A 17,431-nucleotide genomic window follows, 5' to 3' on the forward strand; every position below is an offset into this window, starting at 1 on the left:
TCAGCTGAGGGAGAACTACTCTTGGATACTGTTGCCTCCCTCCGTCTGAATTCACCTTGCAACTGTCTCCAAGGCCAAAGGAAGCCTGAACTCTTCACCCTGCAGTTCCTGATCTTGGACCAACATGTCCAGTATGGATAAGACACCTGCAACTATACTAACTGATCCTTTATCCACGAAGACAACAACTGAGCCCGCAATGATTGTCTGGCTGACAAACACTGTGACTTGCCAATCAGAAAGCTGTGCCATAGCAGAGAGCCAACAGGTGAGCAAAGGCCATCCACGTGGCCCCTGTAGATGGCAACTGGGCAAGCAGCATGGGAGAGTGTACCGTGAACATTCAGGAAGAGGCCAAAAGAGGAAGTACCAGGCAGAAGGTAAAAAGGCTTGGCAGCATGAAGAGCCCATCCTACCTCTGAAGAGGCTGAAACCACAGCAGTGGGAAATAGAGCTTGGGGTTGAAGAGCCAGGCCAGGGTCTGATACAGAACCCCCAAGAAGAGGTTCCATTCCACCAAAAGACCCCAGAGTTCACCAAAGGCCCCGAGGAACAGGCTGTGACTGAGACAAAGTCTGTGGATGGAGGTAATGGACCAAAGGGTCCCTACAGCAACATAGAGGAATATGTTCAGAAACACCTCAATGGAATGTACCCAAGCTTGTTGGGAAACTGTCAACCCTGGGGCTCTGTGAGCTCAGACTCTCAGAATGCTTTCCAGTACCCATTGGACTCCTCAAAGGACATCAAAGGCTGTGTGGATGCACAGATTCATGCTTCTCAAACACCTCAAATCTGTGAAAACAGAGTCAGCAATGGCATTCTCCCCAAACAAATGCCAATAGCTGACGCCAAAGAAAAGGCTTCTCAAGACCAAAAGCAGAGCACAGGGCTGGACCATGGCCCTCTGGTCACAGCGGACATGCAAAAGGAAATCAGTAGCGCACTTGGCCCAGGGCCACAAGACCAGGTCTTGAGCTGTGCCTTCAATATGACCATCACTCGAGCAGACATGCGCACCCTGAGTGACAGCGCGTGGCTCAATGACAACGTCATTAATTTTTACATGAATCTTCTCGTGGACAGAAATCAGACTCAAGGATACCCTGCCCTTTATGCATTTAACACCTTCTTTTACACCAAGCTAAAGAGTGGGGGCTACAAATCAGTCCGAAGATGGACCAAGGCAGTAAACCTCTTTGCAAAGGAACTGATTCTGGTGCCGGTTCACCTGGATGTGCACTGGAGCCTGGTGGTGACAGACCTAAGAGAGAAGAGTATTGTCTACCTGGATTCCATGGGACATAAGAGACCAGATGTCCTTGAGCTGATCTTCCACTATCTGCAGGATGAGAGCAAAGCCAGAAGGCATGTGGATCTGAACCCTTCGGAATGGAAACAGTACAGCATGCCAACAGAGAAGATTCCTCAGCAGGGGAATGACAGGGACTGCGGTGTGTTTACCTGCAAATACGCAGATTACATCTCCAGAGGCCGCCCCATCACCTTCTCTCAGCAGCACATGCCCCTGTTTAGGAAGAGGATGGTGTGGGAAATCCTGCACCAGAGCCTACTGTAGCCCCACCCACCAGGCTGCTGAGGCTGCTGGGAAGGCTTTTGTGGATGGAGCCAAGGACTTCAGGCAGGGTGGTCAGAAGGGCCTTGAAACAGGTTCTCCAGTGTAAAGAGTGGGGGATGCCCCACACGCTTTCAAGTAATGCTAACCTGGAACAAGGGAGAGCTGCACCGGAAGCAATCTAGGAGATAGATGTGCCCGGCACAAGTTAGAAATTGCTCGACACAGACACAGCGCATGCTCACAAGGATGCTGCTTTAAACTGGATTTTTGATCTTAGGTTAATGTTGGGATCTTCACTCATTTTTTTTTAAACTTTTTGGTTTTTTTTAAAAATAAGTTTTAAATAATCACTGTAGGTGTTTTCTACTGCTTCCTAGTCTTTAATATTCACTGTTTCACAGTGTTGTACTGTGGCCATGGGGCCCTTGAGACAGGCTCCATCAGAATCATTGAGAAAATTCGCATAGACATTTTAAGATATTTTATTCCTGGGACTAAGAAGGTCTGTTTTATTCTTGGAAGTTGAGTGAAGTGTCTGTTCTGCTAAGTGTGTCTTTTAAACCCGGGACTCTTTGAATATGTCCCACCCGTGTGAGTGCTGTGCAGAACTTCACATTCCAAAATTATTCAATTATAGGATCTTTTTAAAATGTTTTCTTTGTATCTAGGGTACTGAAATTAAATATTTCATTGTTCATGTGTTCTACTGCTTTACTCCCGTTTCTAGCCAGACTTGATGATAATGATATATGTACTGTATAGTATGTATAATGCAAACTTACAACATTATTGTAATAATAATAATTGTAATAAAACTTTATTTTCTGTATGAAATGTTGAATTTAATTCTTCTATTAATTGTAGATCTTGCATTTCTGTTCATGAAGTTTTTATTGAATAAAGTTTAGTATTGTTTGAACATATTTTGCTAGGTCTGTTTTTGCTGTACATTACATGGTATAATGAGGTTGTCTGAGATAAGTGGAAAGCAGATACCTGGGGTGGGGGTGGGGAGCGTGACCCATCAGGGGTGGGGGTGTGGCGGTGGGAGGGGCGACTCATCAGGGGTGGGCATGGGGGGTCGACTCATTAGTGTAAACTGTTCATACATTTCCATGTTAGTTATTGATTGTCTCTTCTTAGCGCCTAGTATGAAGACACAATACATTAGTGAGGATCTCTCCTCTATCCTGGATTGTAAGGGAACAGAGGACAAACTCAGTAGCACAGAACACTGCAGTGCCCTGTAGAGCTGCAGCAACATATACCCTCCATGTAATGGGAGCATTGGTGTCTGGACTGTCCATGCCTGGGCAAGCATACCTATGCATGTGCACACCCCTGTACATGCAGAACAAGCTCGCATCTTCCAATCAGAGCAAAAGCCACCAGTAGGAAAACTTAGCTATGTTTCCTTTGGAACAGGCATGGTCAGATGACTGTTTCCTTTCTCCTCCACCTCCGAGCCCTATAGCATCATCATCACAAGCTCATATTTGTCTGCTCTCTTGCAATATGGACCACTGCAATCAGATCATTTCAACAGAAAACCAGGCTATAGCTTAGGTGCATAGACAGCTATCTGATCCTAGCCCTCTGGGATGGAGGTAAGAATGTTACTATTGTGGGAGCCCTCAAGGTTGTATATGAACACCTTGTCTCAAGAGACTGACCATTCCACATCCACAGCCACCTTCCTCTTGGTATGGTTACCTTGCAGAATCTTCCCAGGCACATCTGAAACAGTTGCCTTGGAATTGGTTGCAACAGTATCTGCATTGGGCTGAAAATGACCCAGCTTAACTTAGCTTTACTTTGTGTATTTGGTTTGCTGAATCTAATGAACTAAAGCATTTACAATATTTAGTGTCAAGGAAATGAGTACAGTGACCAGATGCCAGTTGATTCTTATTGACATGAAGTCACTGTCCCATGTTTATAGGAACTTAGAAATTGTTGGATGTGTTCTAAAAGTCACGGTTGACAGTCTGTAAGTCATTTTAATCATATCTACATATATAAATGTACATATCTATCTTTCCTATATGTATGTATGTATATGTACATGAGTATGGGTTCTGTATAATAACAGCTGTGTAATAAGGCAACCTAGTTGATCTTAATTCAATGGGAGTCAGTGGCATATGTCCCAGGGTGGAATATCCAGAGTCTCTACTGGCTGGGGATGCTACATTTCCTATAGATTGGCAGAGATACCTGATTCTAGCAGTCTCCTTAGATGGGTGGGGGGTCCTCTTCCTACTTCTAGTTTTGCTGGTTTGCAGTAATTGAGTAGCGCTGAGCCAAATCAGGCAGTGTTCAGGAAGGTTGGATATGCTTTCCCAAGAGAACACAGCCCGAATAGAAAGAGTAGCATCTCAGTGGAGCTTAGGCAAACCAAGCAAGTACATGTCCATGTGGTGTGCCTTGGGGAGACCAAGAAAAGCCCACAATAGGCCTCTCCTGTTGCCCAGAATCGCTTTACGGCTCTCATGGCATCCTGCCTCCTGGCATCCATGGCTCAGTAACATTGGATGGGGCAGATTCCAATAAGAAAGAAGAAAAGTGAGACTGTGAGAGTGTGTGAGCCATGGGTGCATATGTGCACAAGTGAGTATGATATGCAGAGGTGTGTGTGCCTGTGTCTGTGTGTGTGTGTGTTTATGTGTGTGTGTGTTTGTTTGTGTGTGTGAGTGTGTGTGTTTGTGTGTGAGTGTGTGTGTGTGTGTGTGTGTGTTTCCATAGATTTGCATGCCGATAACAGAGGCTATCACATGTTTTCCTCTTTTGGGCTCCACTTGATTGATTCAAGCCTGGCATTCCATTTTGCATAGACTCACTGCCCAACCAGTTCTAGGGATGTGGGTATTTATTACGTTCATGTTAAGACTTGCCTAACTTGTTGCATGGGTGCTGGGGCTCAAACTCAGATCCTCGAACTCACAGAACAAGTGTTCCTGACTGCCCAGCCATGCCTCCAGCCCTTCTATTATTACTATTTCCTTTCCCAGAATAGCAGCAGCAACAAACCCTGTGAGCCTAGGGCTGGAGCAAGAGCTTAGATGGTGAAGGGCCTCCCACCAGCACTATCATAAATTACTAAAGCCAGGTGGTATTTTCTTGTCACCCAGATCTGGCGAGGCAAAATGACAAGTGGATCATGGGGGATCAACTGCTCATCCACCTTGTTACTGGGAGAAGCAGCCATGAGAGACTCTGCCTCAAAAAACAAAAGGGCAAACTTCCTGAGAACAACAGCTGAGCCTTATACATCACAAACACATATGCAGTGTGTTTGGGTCTGTGTGGATATGTGTGAATGTGTGTGTGTGTGTGTGAATGTGTGTATGTGTGTTTGTGTCTGTGTGTGTACCCCTGTGTGCCTTTGTATTTCTTTATTTCTTATATTCCAGTTTTGCACCACTAGTGTGTAATTGTTCTTTCTTGTCCATGTAGGAAGATTCTGTATCACTAATCCCACTCCAGTGCGAAAAGTAGATACTTCCTTGGGACTTCAGCATATACTGTAGACCAGCTTACACATGCAAATTTATGGACTTTGAGAAACTTCAACTTTCTGTTGAGAGGCAGCCATTGTTTTGGAACTGTCAGGCCAGTGCATGAAACCCCTTTAACATAGACTCAGTCATCAGTTCTTTGCCTTAGAGATCCCTGACATTCAGCATATCTATTTCTGATTGTAAAACTGGGGTAGGTGTTAAACTTTAGTGTTTGTGTATGCACAGCTCATATGTACTCAGTAAGCACTGATCTACCCTCTCTGCCTATGGCCTATGTGTTAACAGCCAGGGCCCTGGTATCCAAGGCTGGCTGTGAATGTCTGGTGCATTTGGTTCCTCTCTTGTACTCCTGTGGATGAGAATTAGAGGTATGGAGCAGCACACACAGGTGTATATGGTGCAGGGCATCAAACCCCAGAGTCCTTTTCTGTTGGGGTGAGTTCTCTACCAAGTGAGCTTTCCAACTCCTCAATTCCCCTGCACCCTCTTGACTCCCTTGACCACTTCACAGACCCCTGCTGACTATTTTTCTTTTTATTTCAGTGTTTTTCCTTTTCCGTTTACACTTACTCACTTGGCATCCATCTCTCTGCCCCCTCTTCCAGTCACCCCTTCCATACTCCTTCCTCCATGCCTAACATCTGCTTCTGAACAGATATGGACCCCACTGAGTACACCACTACCCTGGTGTCTGGGAGGCTAGGCCCAACCTCTCCCACTGAGGTCAGACAAGGCAGCCCTGCTATAAGAACCCATCCCATGTACAGGCATTAGGTTTTGGAATAGCCCAAACTCCAGTTGTTGGGGACATACATAATGACAAACTGCTAATGAGCTCTATATGTTGGGCAGTGCCACGTCCAGCCCGTGTATGTTCTTTGGTTGGTGGTACAGACTCTGAGAATTTGAAGACAGAGATCTCAGCTTGGACACAGCTCTTTCATTTCCTGGACCTCCACATTTCTTCTCAGATATGAAACAAGGATCAAAGTAAGCTCACTATGCAGTCACAGACACACACACAGGCACAAACACATGCACATACCCTCTCACACACACAGACAGTCACACACCCACACAAAAGCACACACATGCACATGGGTAGGTGCATCACTAGAGAGGGAAAAGTCACAGGTAAAAATTCCAGAAACTGTCTTCCCAAGAGTGTTCAGATGTGGTTTGGGGTAAGTGTGATGGCTATTCTGGGTTGTCAACTTGCCTACACCTGGAAATACCTAAAACCCCACAATTAACCGGCATCCCTCTGGAGGATGTGTGCTTAATTTGAAGTGGGTTGAACTTCTTTTAATCCTTATCTTCCTGTGGGGGGGGGAAATCTTTGTTACGGATTTTTGAGATGGATTAGATTAGGTGGTATTTTCCCACCATTCCTCTTGGCCACGCCTACTTCCAGGAGCCTATATAAGGCTGTGCAAGAAGGAAGTTGTGTTCTTTGCCTGCTTGTTCTTGCTTCCGTAAGAGGTCCATTCATCCAGGGTCTTCAAGGGTTTACTTCTTTGTGAATCTGGCACTTATTAAAGACCAGCTGAGCCATCCAGACTGGTGCACTGAAAATCTACTGGACACTTAGACCTTCCATTTCTAAGCAGCCATTTTTGGATTAGCTGGACCACAGTTTGTAAGTCATTTAAATCTTACTACATATATAAGTGTACATATGTATCTTTCCTGTATGTATGTATGTATGTATGTATGTATGTATGTATGTATGTATATATGTATGTATGTATATGTACACGAGTATAGGTTCTGTATAATAACTACTGAGTAATAAGACAACTTAGGTGATCTTAATTCAATGGGAATCAGAGGCAGATGTACCAGGGTGGAAATTCCAGAGTCTCTACTGGCTTGGGGGGCTATATTTTCTATAGATTAGCAGAGATGCCTCATTCTAGCAGTCTCCTTAGATGGGGGTCCTCTTCCTACTTCTAGTTTTGCTCGTTTGCAGTAATTGAGTAGCGTTGAACCAAAAGCTGCAATCTTCAGGAAGGTAGGATATGTTTTCCCAAGAGAACACAGCCGGAATGCACAGAATAGCATCTCAGTGGAGCTTAGGCAAACCAAGCAAGTACATGTCCATGTGGTGTGCCTTGGGGACACCAAGGAAAGCCCACAATTGGCCTCTCCTGTTGCCCAAAATGGCTCTCAAGGCATCCTGCCTACTAGTCATCCATGGCTCAGTAACATTGGATGGGGCCGATTCCAATAAGACAGAAGAAAAGTGAGACTATGAGAGTGTGTGAGCCATGGGTGCATATGTGCACAAGTGAGTATGATATGCAGAGGTGTGTGTGTGCGTGTGTGTGTGATTGTGCATGTGATTGTGTGTTTGTGTGTGTGCATGTGTGTGTGAATGTGCATGTGATTGTGTGTGTGTGCATGTGTGCGTGTGAGTGTGTGTTTGTGTGTGTGTGTGTGTGTGTGTGTGTGTTTACATAGATTTGCATGCAGATAACCGAGGCTATCACCTGTTTTCCTGCTTTGGCCTCCACCTGATTGACTCAAGCCTGGCCGGCCATTTTGCGCTGACTCACTGTGCAGCCAGCTCTAGGGATGAACTTGTCTTTGTTCCCATGTGGGTATTTACTACCTTCCTGTTCAGACTTGCCTGACTTGTTGCATGGGTGCTGGGCATCAAACTCAGACACTCTAGCTCACAGAACAAGTGTTCCTGACTCCCCAGCCATGTCTCCAGTCCTTCTATTATTACTATTTCCTCTCCCAGAACAGCAGCAACAACAAAGACCTGTGAGCCTAGGGCGGGAGCAAGAGCTTAGATGGTGAAGGGTCTCCCACCAGCACTATCATAAATTACAAAAGCATGGGGCTTGGGGATTTAGCTCAGTGGTAGAGCACTTGCATAGCAAGCTCAAGGTCCTGGGTTTGTTACTCAGCTCCGGGGGGGGGGGGGGGAAGCCGAATACAAAAGCATGGGGTATTTTCTTGTCACACAGCTCCGGGGAGGCAAAATGACAAGTGGATCATGGGGGGGGGGGTCAGCTGCTAATCCACCTTGTTACTTGGAGAAGCAGCCATGAGAGACTCTGCCTCAAAAAACAAAAGTAGAAACTTCCTGAAGCTAACATCTGAGCCCTATACATCACAAACACATTTGAATATGTGTGTGTGTGTGTGTGTGTGTGTGTGTGTGTATCCCTGTGTACCTTTGTATTTATTTTTTTCTTAAATTCCAGTTTTGCAACAGTAGTGTGTAATTCTACTTTCTTGTCCATGTAGGAAGATTCTGTATCACTAATCCCACTCCAGTGCCAAAGATAGATACTTCCTTGCGACTTCAGCATATACTGTAGACCAGCTTACACACGCAAATTTTTGGCCTTTGGGAACCTTGAACTTTCTGTTCAGAGACAGCCATTGTTGGAACAGTCAGACCAGTGTGTCAAGCCCCTTTATGATAGACTCAGTCATCAGTTCTTTGCCTTAGAGATCCCTGACATTCAGCATATCTATTTCTGATTGTAAAATGGTGGAGGAGTTAAGCCTCAGTGTTTGTGTATGCACAGCTCATATGTACTCAGTAAGCACTGATCTACCCTCTCTGCCTATGGCCTATGTGTTAACAGCCAGGGCCGTGGTATCCAAGGCTGGCTGTGAATGCCTGGTGCATTTGGTTCCTCTCTTGGCCTCCTGAGGGTGAGAATTAGAGGTATGGAGCAGCACACACAGGTGTATATGGTGCAGGGCATCAAACCCAGGAGTCCTTTTATGTTGGGGTGAGCTCTCTACCAAGTGAGCTTTCCAAATCCTCAATTCCCCTTCACCCTTTGACTACCTTGGCCCCTTCACAGACCCCTGCTGACTATTTTTCTTTTTATTTTAGTGTTTTTCCTTTTCCGTTTACACTTACTCACTTGGCATCCATCTCTCTGCCCCCTCTTCCAGTCACCCCTTCCATACTCCTTCCTCCATTCCTAACATCTGCTTCTGTACAGATGTGGACCCCACTGTGTACACCACTGCCCTGGTGTCTGGGAGGCTAGGCCCAACCTCTCCCACTGAGGTCAGACAAGGCAACCCTGCAAAAAGAACCCATCCCATGTACAGGCAGTAGGGTTTGGAATAACCCAACCTCCGGGTGTTGGGTACCTACATGAAGACAAACAGCAAATCAGTTCTATATGTTGGAGAGTGGTAGGTGAAGCCCGTGTATGTTCTTTGGTTGGTGGTACAGACTCTGAGAATTTGAGGAGAGAGATCAAGGCTTGGTCACAGCTCTGTCATTTTGTGGACCTCCATGTTTCTTCTCATAAATGAAACAAGGATCAAAGTAAACCCACTATGCAGATACACACACACACACACACACACACACACACACACACACACACACACACAGAGAGAGGCATAAACATACACAGGCACATACTCTCTCACACACACAGACACACACATGTACACAGGCACACACATACCCACATGCAGGTGGGCACTAGAAAGAGAAAAATCACAGGTCAAAATGGCACAAACTGTCTTTCAAACTGTGTGGTTTGGAGGCAAGTGTCTTGTCCATTTTGTGTTGCCAACTTGCCTACATCTTGAATTAACTAAAACCCCAAAATTAAGGGCATCCCTGTGGAGGATGTTGGCTTAATTTGAATTGGGAAGGACCACTTTTCATTTATATCTTTGACCTGGGGAAAAAACAACTTTGTTAGGTGCCAACAGTGCAGGAGCTTATCCATTCGCCTTCACCGTTATTTGCCAGGGAATGAAGATCACTCAGTGGATGTGACAGAGGTTCACCTTGATTCAGTGTCTATCCCTTTAGGGCTAGCGAGTAGAAGCCGGGGGAATTCTGCATTGGCTCTTAGATCATGCACAGACTCACATACGCTGGGCTATCCTTTGCCAAACCAGACTATAAAGCTAGATCCTTGAACTGAGCCTAATCTTACTCTGTTCAACACGGAGGAAGGTGCTGTGTCCAGGTCTTTCTAAGGATCCAACCCTCTCTCCTAGAGTTGACATTTCAGAAAAATGTAACCTAATGACTCCACTGTCCCTCCCAATACTCTCTCTCTCTCTCTCTCTCTCTCTCTCTCTCTCTCTCTCTCTCTTTGAGGACACAGCTACACTTCTGCCTCATGAAGTTCTAATTGTTTTTGTTTGCTTTATGCAGGGACTGACCAAGAGGAACTCCAGAATAAAAAGAGGCCTCCAGTGTGGTTGCCTGTGCTGCCAACGTTTAGTGTATTTGGGTGACTCTGACATCCATAGAGATTTCCCTGATTTGGGGGTCCACAGAGGTTCACTGTGCCCTGAAGCTTCACTTCTCCTACCAGGTCAAAGGCAGTGCCTGAACTGGTAATTCAGAGCCACCTTAAAGACAAGGGAAGATCATCAGCTGAGGGAGAACTACTCTTGGATACTGTTGCCTCCCTCTGTCTGAATTCACCTTGCAACTGTTTCCAAGGCCAAAGGAAGCCTGAACTCTTCACCCTGCAGTTTCTGATCTTGGACCAACATGTCCAGTATGGATAAGACACCTGCAACTATACTAACTGATCCTTTATCCACGAAGACAACAACTGAGCCCGCAATGACTGTCTGGCTGACAAACACTGTGACTTGCCAATCAGAAAGCTGTGCCATAGCAGAGAGCCAACAGGTGAGCAAAGGCCATCCACGTGGCCCCTGTAGATGGCAACTGGGCAAGCAGCATGGGAGAGTGTACTGTGAACATTCAGGAAGAGGCCAAAAGAGGAAATACCAGGCAGAAGGTAAAAAGGCTTGGCAGCATGAAGAGCCCATCCTACCTCTGAAGAGGCTGAAACCACAGCAGTGGGAAATAGAGCTTGGGGTTGAAAAGCCAGGCCAGGGTCTGATACAGAACCCCCAAGAAGAGGTTCCATTCCACCAAAAGACCCCAGAGTTCACCAAAGGCCCCGAGGAACAGGCTGTGACTGAGACAAAGTCTGTGGATGGAGGTAATGGACCAAAGGGTCCCTACAGCAACATAGAGGAATATGTTCAGAAACACCTCAATGGAATGTACCCAAGCTTGTTGGGAAACTGTCAACCCTGGGGCTCTGTGAGCTCAGACTCTCAGAATGCTTTCCAGGACCCATTGGACTCCTCAAAGGACATCAAAGGCTGTGTGGATGCACAGATTCATGCTTCTCAAACACCTCAAATCTGTGAAAACAGAGTCAGCAATGGCATTCTCCCCAAACAAATGCCAATAGCTGACACCAAAGAAAAGGCTTCTCAAGACCAAAAGCAGAGCACAGGGCTGGACCATGGCCCTCTGGTCACAGCGGACATGCAAAAGGAAATCAGTAGCGCACTTGGCCCAGGGCCACAAGACCAGGTTTTGAGCTGTGCCTTCAATATGACCATCACTCGAGCAGACATGCACACCCTGAGTGACAGCGCGTGGCTCAATGACAACGTCATTAATTTTTACATGAATCTTCTCGTGGACAGAAATCAGACTCAAGGATACCCTGCCCTTTATGCATTTAACACCTTCTTTTACACCAAGCTAAAGAGTGGGGGCTACAGATCAGTCCGAAGATGGACCAAGGCAGTAAACCTCTTTGCAAAGGAACTGATTCTGGTGCCGGTTCACCTGGATGTGCACTGGAGCCTGGTGGTGACAGACCTAAGAGAGAAGAGTATTGTCTACCTGGATTCCATGGGACATAAGAGACCAGATGTCCTTGAGCTGATCTTCCACTATCTGCAGGATGAGAGCAAAGCCAGAAGGCATGTGGATCTGAACCCTTCGGAATGGAAACAGTACAGCATGCCAACAGAGAAGATTCCTCAGCAGGGGAATGACAGGGACTGCGGTGTGTTTACCTGCAAATACGCAGATTACATCTCCAGAGGCCGCCCCATCACCTTCTCTCAGCAGCACATGCCCCTGTTTAGGAAGAGGATGGTGTGGGAAATCCTGCACCAGAGCCTACTGTAGCCCCACCCACCAGGCTGCTGAGGCTGCTGGGAAGGCTTTTGTGGATGGAGCCAAGGACTTCAGGCAGGGTGGTCAGAAGGGCCTTGAAACAGGTTCTCCAGTGTAAAGAGTGGGGGATGCCCCACAGGCTTTCAAGTAATGCTAACCTGGAACAAGGGAGAGCTGCACCGGAAGCAATCTAGGAGATAGATGTGCCCGGCACAAGTTAGAAACTGCTCGACACAGACACAGCGCATGCTCACAAGGATGCTGCTTTAAACTGGATTTTTGACCTTAGGTTAATGTTGGGATCTTCACTCATTTTTTTTTTTAAAAACTTTTTGGTTTTTTTTAAAATAAGTTTTAAATAATCACTGTAGGTGTTTTCTACTGCTTCCTAGTCTTTAATATTCACTGTTTCACAGTGTTGTACTGTGGCCATGGGGCCCTTGAGACAGGCTCCATCAGAATTATTGAGAAAATTCGCATAGACATTTTAAGATAAGGTCTGCTTTATTCTTGGAAGTTGAGTGAAGTGTCTGTTCTCCTAAGTGTGTCTTTTAAAACCGGGACTCTTTGAATATGTCCCACCCGTGTGGGTGCTGTGGAGAACTTCACATTCCAAAAGTATTCAATTATAGGATCTTTTTAAAATGTTTTCTTTGTATCTAGGGTACTGAAATTAAATATTTCATTGTTCATGTGTTCTACTGCTTTACTCCCGTTTCTACGCAGACTTGATGATATTTTTTAGTGTATGTACTGTATAGTATGTATAATGCAAACTTACAACAATGTATTTTCTATATGAAATTTTGAAGTTAATTTTTCTATTAATTGTAGATCTTGCATTTCTCTTCATGAAGTTTTTATTGAATAAAGTTTAGTATTGTTTGAACATATTTTGCTAGGTCTGTTTTTGCTTTCCTTACATGGTGTAATGAGGTTGTCTGAGATAAGTGGAAAGCAGATACCTGGGGTGGGGGAGGGCATGACCCATCAGGCGTGGGAGTGTGGCAGCTCATCAGGGGTGGGCATGGGGGGTCGACTCATAAGTGTAGACTGTTCATACATTTCCATGTTAGTTATTGATTGTCTCTTCTTAGTGCCTAGTATGAAGATACAATACATTAGTGAGGATCTCTCCTCTATCCTGGATTGTAAGGGAACAGAGGACAAACTCAGTAGCACAGAACACTGCAGTGCCCTGTAGAGCTGCAGCAACGTATACCCTCCATGTAATGGGAGCATTGATGTCTGGACTGTCCATGCCTGGGCAAGCATACCTATGCATGTGCACACCCCTGTACATACAGAACAAGCTCACATCTTGCAATCAGAGCAAAAGCCACCAGTAGGAAAACTTAGCTATGTTTCCTTTGGAACAGGCATGGTCAGATGGCTGTTTCCTTTCTCCTCCACCTCCGAGCCCTATAGCATCATCATCACAAGCTCATATTTGTCTGCTCTCTTGCAATATGGACCACTGCAGTCAGATCATTTCAACAGAAAAACCAGGCTATAGCTTAGGTGCAGAGACATCTATCTAATCCTAGCCCTCTGGGATGGAGGTAAGAATGTTACTATGGTGGGAGCCGTCAAGGTTGTATATGAATACCTTGTCTCAAGATTCTGACCATTCCACATCCACAGCCACCTTCCTCTTGGTATTCTTGCAGAATCTTCCCAGGCACATCTGAAACAGTTGCCTTGGAATTGGTTGCAACAGTATCAGCATTGGGCTGAAAATGACCCAGGGAACTTAGCTTTACTTTGTGTATTTGGTTTGCTGAATCTAATTAATTAAAGCATTTACAATATTTAGTGTCAAGGAAACGAGTACAGTGACCAGATGCCAGTTGATTCTTATTGACATGAAATCACTGTCCCATGATTATTGAAACTTAGAAATTGTTGGATGTATTCTAAAAGTCATGCTTGACCAGCCATGCAATTTTAAGTCATTTTCTAGATCAAATATCTCAGGGAAGATCACTTTTATACCGTTACTCACAGAATCTTAAATAAAGGACGAATTTTGGTACCTCCCCTAAATTCTGCAGTAGAAGTTTGTTATTGTCTCAAAAAATTTATTGTTTTAAAACCTGTCAAAATATAAGAATTAAACAGTTAAATCAATGCACATTCATGACTTTTAAGCAAAATCAAAGACACATTTTAAATTTCCTAGTTTTATTTTACGGTAGACTCAGAGGAATTATTGGATTAATTTTTGTTTGAGTCATTTATGATCATTTTATGAAATATGAATTTTAGCATACAAAGAAATAGGCTTGGTAGATACATCATTAAACGTATAGGTTTAGATCTATTTTATTTCGTGAACAATTTGCAGGTGTGTATGTCCCTGCACCAGGTGCATGCTTAGTGTCTGTAGAAGTGAGCAGAAGTTCTCAGACCTTGGGGACTGGAGTCATATGGTTGTGAGGTTCCAGGTAGGTCTGGGTCTTGAACTTGGGTCTTCTGCAAGAGCAACAAGTGCTGTGAAGTATGAAGTCATTTTGTGGGCTGGCAGGCAGTGAAAGGTTCTCTGATTCCTGGTCCAAACAGGTCAAATCCCTGGGGATCCTAAAAGGGACAGCAGGCGCATTCCCAGCCTCCCAGATCAGGACCTTACTAGCTGCAGCCCCCCACAAACCCCTGTAGAGAGGTTTGAGACAGACCAGTCACCTAGAGCAATACCCCAAGCCCCTCCTCCAGAGGTGAGGACTTGACCACAGGTTACATAGGCTCAAGAGAATGCCCCAAGCCCCCACTCCACAGATAAAGACAAGACCATAGGTTATATAGGCTCAAGACAGATCAGTCATAGAGACAAGACCACGCCCCCAAATATGTAGATGAGGTCTGACCCATCCAAAGAAACAGTATTTAAATGTCATGTTCAGAATTAAAGGTGTTTTGGAATCATTCCATCGTCTGAGAGCTTCTGTCACAAGAGCTGTAACACAGGTGCTTGGGGAAGAGATCTGCTCTCTGGAAATCATCGCCACCAGAAGCCCCCTTGCACCCCTTGCTGTCCAGTCTGTCTCTTGCTGGCTCAGCCTGGCCATAGCAACAGAACATGGAACATGGAGGGGCACAGAAGGGCAGGGTAGATTCTGCGCAAAGCTCTATGCCTAGAATCTGGTCGGGTCTCAGCTCTGGCACGACTCAGGGCCACCATCCCAGGATCTCTGGATGTACACTAAAGATCTCAGGATCTTTAGCCAGCCCTGAATGGTCTTCAGCGCATGGCCTAAGCTCTGGTTTAAAAAAAAAAAGGAATTTTGAGATTTTAATTCTAAGAGATTTTAAAGTAGATTAAAGCAAAACAAACAAACAACAAACCAAATCACAGATGAAACTGGTCTATTTTTCAAAAACAGCTTAATGAAAATGACCTGTTCCAATCGGCACTCCAAATTAATAATAAGAATACAACCGTGTGCCTGCAGTAAAACCCTTACATGACATTATTGTGGACACTGTGGTTGCATATTGTTCTGCTGTACAAGTTGTCCTGCACACAGTGGGGTGTTTGTAACTGAATTCCTGTGCTCTGCCCAGTAGATGCAAGTGGGACTCTAGTTGCCTTAACCAACAATATTCTAGTCCTTTCCAAATGCCTTCTGAGGCTGTGCTGAGTGAGACTATTGAACTCACAACTGGACTTTAGAAACAGCACCCAAATTATCACATTGCATCTTCTGCTCTATGATTGGAAGATGCAATATTCTGTGAAAAGGTCAAATGTTTCAAGATGCTTTACCAACATAGGCTCTTCTCTTGGATAGGATTTTCAGAAGGCTTGAAGCTCGGATCTACTTTAAAACCTTCAAGACTGGCTCTACCTGAAAGCCTTGGGATGTTCTGAAGGGACAAGTGTAGAAAGGTGTCACCAGATGCTCTCTGGGGACATCTGTACAGTTGGCTTGGGCAAAGTCTAACTGCAGAGTGGTGACTGCGGAAATAATAATGAATATCTGATTCAAACCTTTCAGGGAGGGAATTCATTTCCTCACTGTGTGTTTATTGTCACCACGTGAAGTGCTATCCTAGAGCAAGGAAGAAAGGGGACAAAAGTCCCTGAACTGGTGGAAAGGTGGGTCTTTCTGCTTCAAATAATGTGATCAGTGAAATCCCCCACAGGAATACTCAGCCTGTTTCAACTGATTTCAGATGCAGTCCAGTTGACAACCATGATTAGCCATCATAGCATGATTTTCTGTCAAGAAAGCCTAGATCAGACCAAGACAGACTGTGGGAGAAATACAGATGCTCACAGCTCATTGAGTGAGGAAGACTTAGAAGAGCAAGGGGTGCAATAGAGCTTAATTGCCATAACACACAGGATGTCCTAAGCTGAAGGTGGGTAGGAATGCACATATTAAAGAAACGCTGGGGAGGTGAGGACAACTGTGTTGTTAGATATGAGGAAAGAGACCTGTGTTGTATATGAGCCACAAGCTTAGCTGAATTGTGCCCCATATGTATGTATGGAGTCCAAGCTGATAATTGGTGACCTTAGTAAAGAAGATTTCTAAACACAGTGTTAAAAGTGTGGTTAGTCTCTCTCTCTCTCTCTCTCTCTCTCTCTCTCTCTCTCTCTCTCTCTCTGTGTGTGTGTGTGTGTGTGTGTGTGTGTGTGTGTGTGTGTGAGTGTGTGAAGGAAGTTAAGTAATGACTGGCACAGCAAGATGTCCCCTAAAGTGGAAGTCTCTGGTCTGGAAGTCAAAATATCACTATTTGCAGATGATATGATAGTGTGCTTAAGTGACTCCAAAAATTCCACCAGAGAACTACTAAACCTGATAAACAACTTCAGCAAAGTTGCTGGATATAAAATTAACTGAAACAAGTCACTAACCTTCCTCTACTCAAAGGATAAACAGGCTGAGAAAGAAATTAGGGAAATGATGCTCTTCATAATAGTCACAAATAATATAAAATACCTTGGTGTGACTCTAATCAAGGAAGTGAAAGATCTGTATGACAAGACCTTCAAGTCTCTGAAGAAAGAAATTGAAGGTCTCTGAAGATGGAGAAATCTCCTATGCTCATGGATTGGCAGGATTAATATAGTAAAAATGGCCATTTTGCTGAAAGCAATCTACAGATTCAATGCAATTCCCCCATCAAAATTCTGACTCAATTCTTTATAGCATTAGAAAGAGCAATTTGCAAATTCATTTGGAATAACCAAAAACCCAGTACAGGTAAAACTATTCTCATCAATAAAAGAATTTCTGGGGGAATCAGCATCCCTGACCTCAAGTTGTATTACAGACCATTAGTGATAAAAACGGCATGGTATTGGTACAGAGACAGGCAGGGAAATCAATGGAATAGAATTGAAGACCCAGAAATGAACCCATACCTATGGTC

General features: G+C 44.7%; 2 pseudogenes; both read left to right on the forward strand.

Annotated features, from left to right (window-relative positions):
* The first annotated feature begins 552 nt into the window (after positions 1–552).
* Positions 553–1,579, forward strand: LOC148004716 (sentrin-specific protease 2 pseudogene; annotated as a pseudogene).
* Positions 1,580–11,407: 9,828 nt separating this feature from the next.
* On the forward strand, positions 11,408–12,064 carry LOC120093867 (sentrin-specific protease 2-like; annotated as a pseudogene).
* Positions 12,065–17,431: the final 5,367 nt, after the last annotated feature.

The sequence above is a fragment of the Rattus norvegicus genome, chromosome 7, assembly GCF_021556685.1.
Source record: "Rattus norvegicus strain SHRSP/BbbUtx chromosome 7, alternate assembly SHRSP_T2T, whole genome shotgun sequence".
Lineage (NCBI taxonomy): Eukaryota > Metazoa > Chordata > Mammalia > Rodentia > Muridae > Rattus > Rattus norvegicus.